The sequence below is a fragment of the Eumetopias jubatus genome, unplaced genomic scaffold, assembly GCF_037043125.1.
Source record: "Eumetopias jubatus isolate StellerSeaLion01/CBP00866 unplaced genomic scaffold, mEumJub1_p1.0 scaffold_11, whole genome shotgun sequence".
Classification (NCBI taxonomy): Eukaryota; Metazoa; Chordata; class Mammalia; order Carnivora; family Otariidae; genus Eumetopias; species Eumetopias jubatus.
In genome coordinates this window covers 73,643,407-73,655,348 of record NW_028274817.1, presented here as the reverse complement: position 1 = coordinate 73,655,348, position 11,942 = coordinate 73,643,407, and the positions used below count along the sequence as shown (strand labels likewise).

Below are 11,942 nucleotides of genomic sequence, written 5' to 3'. Positions count from 1 at the left end.
CAGATCTTGCTCCTCTGCAGAAGCTCATCCTGGACCCCACGGCAGCATGCCTTCACTGCGCAGGGGAGGGGATGGGGGAACACATGAGCCCCAGCCTCCTAGCACCCCACTCTTGCCTCACTCCTCTGGGGGACCTGAGGTGGCAGGGCACAGAGTCTCAGAGGTGGGCGGGTGGGGACAGGTGTGGTGCCCAGAAGAGAAGGTGAAGGGCCAGCGGTGGCCTTGTGGCATGTCCACATGTGGCAGGGCTGCATGGGGGCCTTTTTACCATTTTAATTACTATGGGTCTTAGTGTAGACCTCCTTGAGTTGATTTTTTGGGGGGTATTCTGTGCCTCTTGGATCTGGATATCTGTTTCCTTCTCCAGATTATAGTTTTCACTGTATTTTAAATAATTTTCAATTTTTTCTCAAATAAATTTTATGCCCCCATTTTCTTTCTTCTTCCTCTGGGATCCCTATAATGGAAATGTTATTACACTTGAGAGAGTTAGAGTTCCCTAAGTGTATTCTCAATTTACATAATTATTTTTCTCTCACTTTCTCAGATTGATTGCTTTCCGTTACTCTGTATTCCACGTCATTAATTCCTACCTCTGTTTTCTTTAGCCTACTATTTATTCTTTCAAGAGTATTTTTAATTTCATTTATTGTATTTTTCATCTCTGATTGGTTCTTTTTATCTCTTTGTTAAAGGTCCTCAAGTTTTTTCTCAAGTCCAGTGAATATCTTTATAATCATTACTTTTAATTCTCTACCAGGCATATTAATTGTTTGACTTAGTACTCTTTCAGTGGTTTTGTCCTCTCTTTTGGGGGGGATTTATTGCTCTGTTTCCTCATTTTGTCTAAGTCTCTGTGTCTTTTTCTATGTGTTAGGAAAGTCAGCTACATCTCCTGCTTTTGAAGGTAATGGCATTATGAAGAAAAGTTCCTGTAGTACCCTGCAGTGTGCTGTCCCCTCTTCCCCTGTGCCTGGTGCTTCATGAAATTTCCCCTATGTGTTTTGCCTATGTCTTGTTCTCTGGCGGTTTTTTTTTTTTTTCCCCTTTAGTCAGGTCATCTGCAGAGGCTCTCTCTGCCTGTTGTGAGCAGTGTTTAGTCTTGCCCTGTTTGGAGAGTGTTTTAAGAAGGTGCTCACTGGTTTGTTTGCGAAATGAGACCTGCCACTGATCCTGCCCAAACTGAGGTCCTGTAAAATGTGTGGGTTGGAGACATGGCATTGGCAGGATTTGAGCTGTTCTTCTGTGAATGGAGGCCTGGAGTGCTGGGACTGAGGCAAGTATGACTGGAAGGGAAATTCCACAGTAGCAAGATGGGTGGGGCTTGGTGTGAGCAAGTTAGGTAGTTAGTGAGTATCAATGCCAAGCTGGTTTCATATTTGACCTTGTGATGTGAGGGAGTAAAATGTCACCTGCCATTTCTTTTGTTCCTGGATGGGTCTCCCTACAATTTTTGCATCTCTAGGACATGCTCAAGTAAATAACTCTCCCTCCAATAAGCCCAAGACGATTTTCAAACTGCTGCTTCTATGCTTTATCTCCATGGGCTGTTTATCCTACTTTTTGTTTGAGCGTTCAGACTCAGTGGCCTAGTGTGCTCCACCTTCTCCCAGAGCCAAGCCCACTGATTTTTTTTTTAAATTCCAGGCTTTAATTCGATTTGATTTGATTTGATTCCCACTGGTTTTAAGAATGCACAAAACTCAGCCCCTCTCACCTTCAAACCCAAACCTTATGGGGATTCATCTCCTTGTGCAACCTCTGGTGTGATAGTCTGTTTTCATCCTTCTTCATACCCCTAGCTTCCACCTGACCACCGACGGCCAAAGTCTGCTTTGCTCCAAAACCACATCTCTGCCCTTCCTACCTTCTTTGATGTGGCCTTTTCTCCACTTTTAGTTGTGAAGATTGTTCTGCAGTGTTTGGGTTGTTTTCTGGGTTATTTATGCTAATTGAATATTATGTACTTGCATACATGGGACTAGTCATGGTTTGGAACCTCCCATTCCACCATCTTCCCCTGAGTTCCACAAATTTTAATTTTAATTGTGATTTTCTCCAGAATTCTTATTATCTTCTTAATATAGATTAAGTTCTTAAAGGTTGTGGTGTTATGAGTTGAATTGTGTCCCCCAAAAGTTATATTGAAGTCCTAATCCCAGGGACCAGAGTATGTGACTTTGTTTGAAAATAGGTTTATTGCAGATTAATTAGTTGAGGTCATACTGAAATAGGATAGACTTTATTCTAATATGACTGGTGCCCTTATAAGAAGAAAAGTGTGATGGAAAAAGACATACAGGGAGAACTCCGTGATGAAGGAGGCAGAGATTAGAATAAGACATCTACAAGCCAAGAAATATCAAAGATTTCCAACACCAGAAACTAAGAAAAAGTAATGAAACTTAGTCTACCTTAGAAACTTCAGAGAGATCACGGCTCTGTCAACACCTCAACTGGGGACTTGTAGCCTCCACAACTGTGAAAGAATAAATTTATGTTTCTTTTAAGCCACCCAGTTTGTGGTACTTTGTTATGGCAAATCTAAGAAACTAGTACACAGGATAGCTGATGGTTCCACAGCCAAGCAATCCAAGAGACAATAAGTGGAATCTGCTAGTTTCTTAAGGACTGGGACTAGATACTGTTACAGCATCACTTACAACATATTCCATTGATCACAGTAGTTACAGATCTTCCTCCTAGATTTAAGGAGAGGATACAGACTCAATCTCTTCATAGAAGGAGTATTAAAAGTTATGCTAAAATCTTTAAAAAACATATAGTATATATTTGTTAAGTTTACATTTTTGCTGTTATCTTTGTGTTTTGTGATATCCACAATTCACAAAATTTGTCATATTGGACGAGTAGGACCCTCATAAGTGCAATCTGCAAACAACCCAAATCTTTTGTCCCTCTGCCCATTTGAGCCTATTGTGTCAGGATAGTTCTTTCCACAATATTGGAAGAAATATTGAGCAGACTCCACAGCTTATCTGCTCATTCTCAGAAGATAAAAAGCCTTGTTCACTTTCAGTCACAAGAATAGTCTCATTTAATAATTAACATGCCCTTCCAAGTATAATAATAAAAACCTCTGACTTCATTCAAAATTAAAGTTCTCCTTTCCCTCAGCTCTTGTCTGCTTTAATTTGGCTGTTTATAGTGGGGAAAGAGAGACATGGTTGTCACATCTATGTCCACACCATGCTTTTGTAATACATCTTTCCTGTCTCTAGACTATCTCCAGTTTCTCCAGGATAGAGGGAGAATATGAACTTCCAACTTGACTAATACAAACCTAATCTAACATTTGTTTTCTCTATTTAGGGAAAATATTTATAGTTGACTTTCATAAGATGGTAACAATAGTCACTATGCCATACATTACATCCCCAGAATTTATTCATCTTATAGTTGCAAGTTTGTACCCTTTGGTCTTTGTCCCTTTCCCATGGCAACCACCAATCTACTATATCTTTGAATTCCTTTTTTAAATCCCACATATAAGTAAAATCAAATAATTTTTCTCTTTCTCTGACTTATTTCATGTAGCATATTGCCAACGAGGTTCATCCATGTTGCAAAACCAGGATTTTATTATTTTATATGATATCAACCATATATATATATTCTTTATCCACCAATTTAATTTTTTATCCATTAATTTATGATAGACACTTAGGTTATTTCCATGTCTTGACTACTGTAAATGATACTGTAATGAGTATGGGATGCAGATATCTCTTTGAAAGAGTGATTTCATTTCCTTTGGATCTATGTCCAGAAGTGCAATTGCTGGATCATATGATAGTCTTATTTTTAATTTTTTGATTAACATCCACACAGTTGTGTTTGTTTCTGTTATTTTTATTTTTTTAAGTTATTATTTTGATTCCAGTTAACATACAATGTCATATTAGTTTCAGGTGTACAATATAATGATTCAGCAGTTCCATACACCTCCCCTTTGGTAACCATCAGTTTGTTCTTTTTTTTAAGATTTTATTTATTTATTTGAGAGAGAGAATGAGATAGAGAGAGCTTGAGAGGGGGGAGGGTCCAAGGGAGAAGCAGACTCCCTGCTGAGCAGGGAGCCCGATGCGGGACTCGATCCCGGGACTCCAGGGTCATGACCTGGGCTGAAGGTAGATGCTTAACCAACTGAGCCACCCAGGCGCCCTCAGTTTGTTTTTTTAATTAAGAGTTTGTTTCTTGATTTCCCCCTCTTCACTTTGCTCTTTTGTATTGTTTCTTAAATTCTACATAAAAGTTAAATCATATGCTATTTTTCCCTCTCTGATTGACTTACTCTGCTTAGCATTACAATTACTAGCTCAGTCCAGGTTGGTGCAAATGGCAAGATTTCATTCTTTTTTATAGTTGAATAATACCCTAAAGATTCCACCAAAAAACTAGTAGAACTGATAAATGAATTCAGTAAAGTCACAGGATACAAAATCAATGTACCATTTCAATGTTGCATTTCTACACACCAAAAATGAAGCAACAAAAATAATATTATTAAAAAATAATCCCACTTATAATTGCACCAAAGATAATAAAATATCAAGGAATAAACTCAAACAAGGAGATGAAAGGCCTGCATCCTGAAAACTTTGATGAAAGAAATTGAATATGACACAGACAAATGAAAAGATATTCCTTACTCACGGATTGGAAGAACAGACATTGTTAAAGTATCCATACAACCCAAAGTCATCTACAGATTTAATGCAATCCCTTTCAAAATACCATCAACATTTTTTTACAGAACCAGAACAAACAATTCTAAAATTTGTATGGAATCACAAAAGACTTTAAATAACCAAAGCGCTCTTGAAAAGAAAAAGCAAAACTGGAGATAATATAATTCCAGATTTTAAGTTATATTTCAAAGCTGTAGTAATCAAAACTGTATGGTGATATAATCAACTAATGAATCACTGAACATTATATCAAAAACTAATGATGTACTATACCTTGGCTAATTGAATTTAAATAAAAGAACAGTATGGTACTGGCACAAAAATAGACATGTAGATCAATAGAACAGAACAGAAAGCACAGAAATGAGTGCATAAATATATCGTCATGTAATCTTCAGCAAAGGAGGCAAGAATATGCCACAGGTCAAAAAAGACAGTCTCTTCAACAATTGGTGCTGGGAAAACTGGACAGCTCCATGCAAAAGAATGAGGCTGGACCACTTCTTTACAACATACACAAAAATAAATTCAAAATGGGTTAAGAACCTAAACGTGAGACCTGAAACCATGAAAATCCTAGAAGAAAGCACAGGCAGTAATATCTCTGACATCAGCCATAGCAGTACTCTTCTAGAGAAGTCTCCTGATGCAAGGGAAATAAAAGCAAAAATAAACTATTAGGACTATCAAAATAAAAATCTTCTGCACAGCATAGGGGATTTGTCTTAAGGTTCTGTCTGCATTATTGTGGGTAGTTGTATGAGAAGTGGACTGATAGACATTATAGAGATTAATTCTCCCCATTTCTATCCCCAATCATGTCTTAATCTTCTTCTTTAAGGAAGTTGCAATTGCTGAAATCATTCATTCTCAAAATAAGAAAAATAAACTAAAAGACATCTCATTGTCTTCTGGGATAGAGCTATCATTACTATTAAGAAAATCTCTTGATATGTATGGGTTTGATAGGGACTTTGTAACATTATTTCAATGACATGAGGATAAAAGCAGTGGATTTTAAAAGTTCATATTCTCCTATATAATAATCATCTGTCACAGCTTGACCCACTGATTGTTATAATTCCTGAGCTCACGTAAGATAGCTGTTCTACAATTGCTATTTATTCAGACACCCTTGCTATAAATTTAACATAATTATATAAAAATAATTTTAACATGTCCTTAGTAGTTTTTCTTGTCTTATTATGTTAATTATTAAATTAAGTAAGTAGTATGGAGTAGTTGCCTATTTTATTGTTTTTGTGGAAATAATTGTTGCTGGTTTAAAGGCTTTTTAAAATCTTTATCACCAATGTCAAAGATTTTCTATTGTTAATTTGTTTAACCATAGTGTAATGATAAGAAAAGAAAAAGGAAATAAGAGAATATTCCTTTAAACTGTATTTAGAAAACTCTTATGGTTAAACCTTAGTAAATAGAAAGGTAATTATGTACACATGCACACACACTTTACTAAGTGCCATCTAAAATTTTAGATATTGCAGTCTATGAATTTAAACCCTGACGATAGTAATTGAAAATGTACTTATTGTAAAATGATGTGAGTTTTGATAGGTGTAAAAGTGCAAGAATTTGTGAATCAGTCAAGATTCTTATTTGCCAAATACAAAAACAAGTTTTGGCTTACTTAAACAGAAAAGAATTTGACTAGTTGGGAATTGTTGAACTCAAATAATCAGGGAAGAATTTATAGTCATATTTAGAAAATAGACATCAAGTCTTTAGTCAAAGATCATAGGGTGAACATATTTAGGTGCATACATTGATTCAACTACAATCCCACCTAAAAATAACAGGAGATGTGGGAAAGTAAACACACACACACATACATATGCAGTTAAAACCTACAAGTCAAAGAAAATGATGAGAAAAAATGATAGAAGCCACACTTGAGGAACAAAATTATGGGTGGATAAGTTGGTAACAAACTTATCAGATTGGTAAAACTGAATATTAAGCCAACAGAAGCAGGAGAATGGGAAGCAACACAGTTCACAGTAGAGAACATTCAAATGGTTAAGGAACTGATGAAACCTTTACCTCAAGAAATGGGAATAAAGATGAAAATGGAGCTAAGAAAGAGTTTGAACCTAAGATCCCTTCTCACTTCAGGTAGCCAGGTAATTTCTCTCATAGCAGCAGAAACCCAAAGGTTTATTTTCCTTCAAGGACAATATATAATATTTCTGCATTAAGAAGTGTCAGATGCAGTTGAAGGTGGAAAATAGAAATAATAATTAAAAATTTACAAACTGGATTTTGAGACCTCCAACTGGGATCAGAGAAAGCTAGCAACCAAACTTAGAAATTTTAGCTGGGAACTGGAAGATACTTTCCTGGGGAATGTGACTGGCTTAAAAGAAGAGATCTAAAGATACTAACATTAAATAATTCTCAATGAAACTTCTGCCAGCTTGTGAAGCCTGAAGATGATATGTTCTATGCACTCATAGAATTTCTAACCAGTTTCAGTTAGACACTTAAATAAGAAGAGGCAGGCAAGTTAACTACACATTTAACAAAATCTCTAATACAAAAAACAAACACCAAAACAAACAAAAATAGTTAAAAATGAGCAAATTGGGTAAAATAAAGATTTTACAGGGAGAAAAAAGCCTTTAAAGAAAAATATAAGCTTTTTCTCGGCGCTGCCTGTGGAGGTGGCCGCCATCTGTTACTGGGCATCATGGCTGCCCTCAGACCTCTGGTGAAGCCCAAGATCGTTAAAAAGAGGACCAAGAAATTCATCTGGCACCAGTCAGACCGCTATGTCAAAATTAAGCGCAACTGGCGGAAACCCAGAGGCATTGACAATAGGGTGCGCAGAAGATTCAAGGGCCAGATCTTGATGCCCAACATTGGTTACGGGAGCAACAAGGAAACAAAGCACATGTTGCCCAGTGGCTTCCGGAAGTTCCTAGTCCACAACGTTAAGGAGCTTGAAGTGCTGCTGATGTGCAACAAATCTTACTGTGCAGAGATTGCTCACAATGTCTCCTCCAAGAACCGCAAAGCTATTGTGGAAAGAGCAGCCCAGCTGGCAATCAGAGTCACCAATCCCAACGCCAGGCTGTGCAGCAAAGAAAATGAATAGACAGCTTGTTGTGCACATCATATTTGTGTTAATAAAACCATAAAACCTAAAAAAAAGAAAAAAAGAAAAATATAAGAGATCTTGAAAATTTAAAATTCAGCAAAAATTAAACATTTAAATGAAAAGTTGGAAAACATATTTGAGGAAATCTTCCAGAACATAGAAAAACAGTCAGAAATGAAAAATAATAGCATTAAGATAAGACTAGAGAAATATACCAGGATGTCTAATGTTCAATTAATAGTAGTTCTAGGAAAAGATATGAGAGAAAATATAAGGGAAAAAACATCAAATGAATACTTCAAAAATTCATGATTTGAAGGGCATGGGACTCCTTATTTAAAGTGTCCATTTATTGACAAATACAATAGTGACTTCTAGAGAAAAATAATGGTTACATACATAAGACAAGAATCAGAATTGGTTCAGCAACAATATTAAATCTAAAAAAAGTAGTGGATAAATAACTTCAAAGTTCTCAGTGAAAATTATTTCCAATTCAACCAAACTATAACAAATGTGTAGTTAAAGATGTTTTCATACAATCAAAACTTCTCAAGAAATTTCCATCCCATGAGTGATTTCTTATGAAATAACTGGAGTATCCCAGCAAAATCAAAGATAATACAGAAAAGGAGAAAGACATATCTAGAAGAGAGAATTCTAACACAAAATAGAAATGAAAACAATCTCCAGGAGGATGGTGAAGGAAGAACTCAAAAGAGACTATGGACTCTGAGAAACAAACTGAGTGTTCTAGAGGGACGGGGTGTGGGGGGATGGGTTAGCATGGTGATGGGTACTAAAGAGGGCACATATTGAATGGAGCACTGGGTGTTATACACAAACAGTGAATCATGGAACACTACATCAAAAACTAATGATCACCATACATTAGTATGGTGATTAACATAACATAATTTTTTTTAAAAAAATGTGCTGGGGTACCTGGGTGGCTCAGTAGGTTAAACATCTGACTTTTGATCTCAGCTCAGGTCTTGATCTCAGGGTTGTAAGTTCAAACCCTGCACTGAATTTACTTAAGAAAATTATATTGTGCAATAGCCCAGAAAGAAACCATTCTGAGTTGGATATGATCAAAATATTCCAGAAAAAGATGAGTCTAAGAAAATGAAATTATAAAAATACCTGAAGTATCAAGATGAATTTTACATAAATGATTGTCTAGCACTAAGTACTTACAAAACCAAGAAAAGGAGAAAGCTAGGCAGTTATTACTATAAAGAGGAGAGAGTTGGACAAGAAAGAAAAAAATAGTCATTGCAAACAACATAGATCAGCTGAATAACACTTACATAGTCATAAAAATGTAAGTAATAATTATTGAAAAAAGCAAACTTAGATATAACTATATTTGGATGATGGGGAAATAGAAAATGTACACATTTGTGGTGTGGGGCAAGAAAATGAAAGCTAAGTCTTTATCACTGATAGTTGGAAGCCAATATGCCTAAAACAATTACATGAAGAACTGTCAAAATAAGTAATTTGTGGGAGACATGTGGAGACAAATACCACAAGGAAAAGCTAGGAGAATTGGAGTGCTTATCTCTGAAAATTTGAAAATGTAGCAGAGGAAGAGCAAGACACCACTACATTCCTTCAGTTTTGTAGACTTTTTGACTTTTTTAACCGTCAATGTACAACTGATAAAAATAGAAAACTGCATTAAAAATAAAATGAATAAGAATGAAGACAGTTCATGCTGATAAAACCACAGGCAAAGACATGCTACAGGAAGAGATTAGGATATCTCTACTAGACACTGGACAGTTGGGACACTAGGCGAATTCACCACTGCCACCACCAGAAAGTGCCATTTCACTTAGCATGTGCTATATATAAATCAATTCATTTATCCATTCATTTATTGATGGGCACTTAGGTTATTTCTATATATTGAGTATTGTGAATAATGCTGCAGTGAATATGGGTGTGCAAATAATTCCTTGATTCTTGTTTTCATTTCCTTTGAATATATACCAAGAAATGTGATTACAGGAACAAATAGTTCTGCTTTTTAATGTTTTGAGGAAACTGCTTATTGTTTTGGTGCCTGCACCAAATTTGCAGGCCTACTAAAAGTTCACAAGAGTTCCTTTTTCTCCACAACCTCACCAATGCTTGATGTATCTTGTCTTTTTGATAATAGCTATTCTAACAGTTGTGACATGATATCTCATTGTGGTTTTGATTCATATTTCCCTGATAATTAGTTATCCTGAGCAAATTTTCATGTACCCATTTGCCATTTTGATGCTATTCTCAATGGAATCATTTCATTAATTTCATTTTTGGGTTGTTTACTGTTAGAGTGTAGAAATACAATTGATTTTTGTATATTGATAATATACCTTGTAACCTAGCTAAATTCATTTATTAGTTCTGATAGAATATTAGTGGCTTTTAGGATTTTCTATATGGAAGAACATACTATCTGCAAACAGAGATAGTTTACTTGTTCATTCACTCTGGATGTTTTTTTTTTTCTCCTTGTCTAATTATCCTAGCTATAGCCAACAGTACAATGTTAAATAGAATTGGTGAGAGCAAATATCCTTGTCCTGCTCCTGATTTGAAGGAGAAAGTATTTATTCTTTCACTACTGAGTATGATGTTAAGCTATGTATTTTTATAAATGTCCATGTTGAGATAGTTACTTTGTATACCTAACAACTTAGCTTGTTCACAATGAAAGTATTGGATTTTGTCAAATGCTTTTTCTGTGTCTATTGAGATAATCACAAGATTTCTGTCCTTTATTAACATGGTATATTTTGGTGTTTGATATCAAATGTTTTTTTAATTTTTTTAAAGATTTTATTTGAGAGAGAATGAGAGACAGAGAGCACGAGAGGGAAGAGGGTCAGAGGGAGAAGCAGACCCCCCGCTGAGCAGGGAGCCCGATGTGGAACTCGATCCCGGGACTCCAGGTTCATGACATGAGCCGAAGGCAGTCGCTTAACCAACTGAGCCATCCAGGCGCCCTGATATCAAATGTTAAACCAAATTTTTACTTACATGATAAACTCTACTTTGTGTAATCCTTTTTAAATATTGTGGGACTAGTTTCAGGTGTACAATATAGTGATTCAACACATCCATGCAACACCCAGTGCTCATCACAACAAGTGCACTCCTTAATCCTCATCACTTATTTAACCCAACACCTCACTCACTTCCCCTTTGGTAACCATCAGTTTGTTCTCTATAGTAAAGAGTCTGTTTATTGGTTTGCCTCTCCCTCTCTTTTTCCTCTTTGTTTATGTGTTATGTTTCTTAAAATCCACATATGAGTGAAATCATATGACATTTGTCTTTCCCTGACTGACTTATTTTGCTTAGCATAATACTGTCTAACTCCATTCACATTGTTGCAAATAGAAAGAATTCATTTTTTATGATTTCATTCATTTTATGGATGAGTATGGAATATATATATGTATATATATGGAATATTACTCATATGGAACACATAAGTGGAATATTGATCATTACATAAATGAAATACATAAATGGACTATGACATACATATATATGTATACATATATATCACATTTCTTCATCCATTCACCTATAAATGGATACTTAGGCTGTTTCCATAATTTGGCTATTGTAGATAATGCTGCTATAAACATTGGGGCACATGTATCCCTTTGAATTAGTATTTTTGTATTCTTTGCATAAATACCTAGTAGTGCAATTGCTGGATCATAGGGCAGTTCTATTGTTAACTTTTTGAGACACTTCCATATTGATTTCCAGTGTGGCTGCACCAGTTTATATTCCCACCAACAGTACAAGAGGGTCCCCCTTTCTCCACATTCTTGCCAATACCTGATGTTTCTTGTATTATTGATTTTAGCCTTTCTATCACGTGTGAGGTGATATTTCATTGCAGTGTTGATATGCATTTCCCTGATGATCAGTGATGTTGAGCATCTTTTCACATGTCTGTTGGACATCTGTATGTCTTCTTTGGGAAAAAAATGTCTATACATGTCTTCTGCACACTTTTTAAAGGGATTAGTCATTTGCTGGGTGTTGAGATTTATAAGCTCTCTCTCTTTCTCTCTCTCTCTCTCTCTCTATAT

At 35.7% G+C, this 11,942-nt stretch overlaps 1 pseudogene; it reads left to right on the top strand.

Annotated features, from left to right (window-relative positions):
- The first annotated feature begins 7,376 nt into the window (after positions 1-7,376).
- On the top strand, positions 7,377-7,858 carry LOC114226473 (large ribosomal subunit protein eL32 pseudogene; annotated as a pseudogene).
- The last annotated feature ends 4,084 nt before the right edge of the window (positions 7,859-11,942 follow it).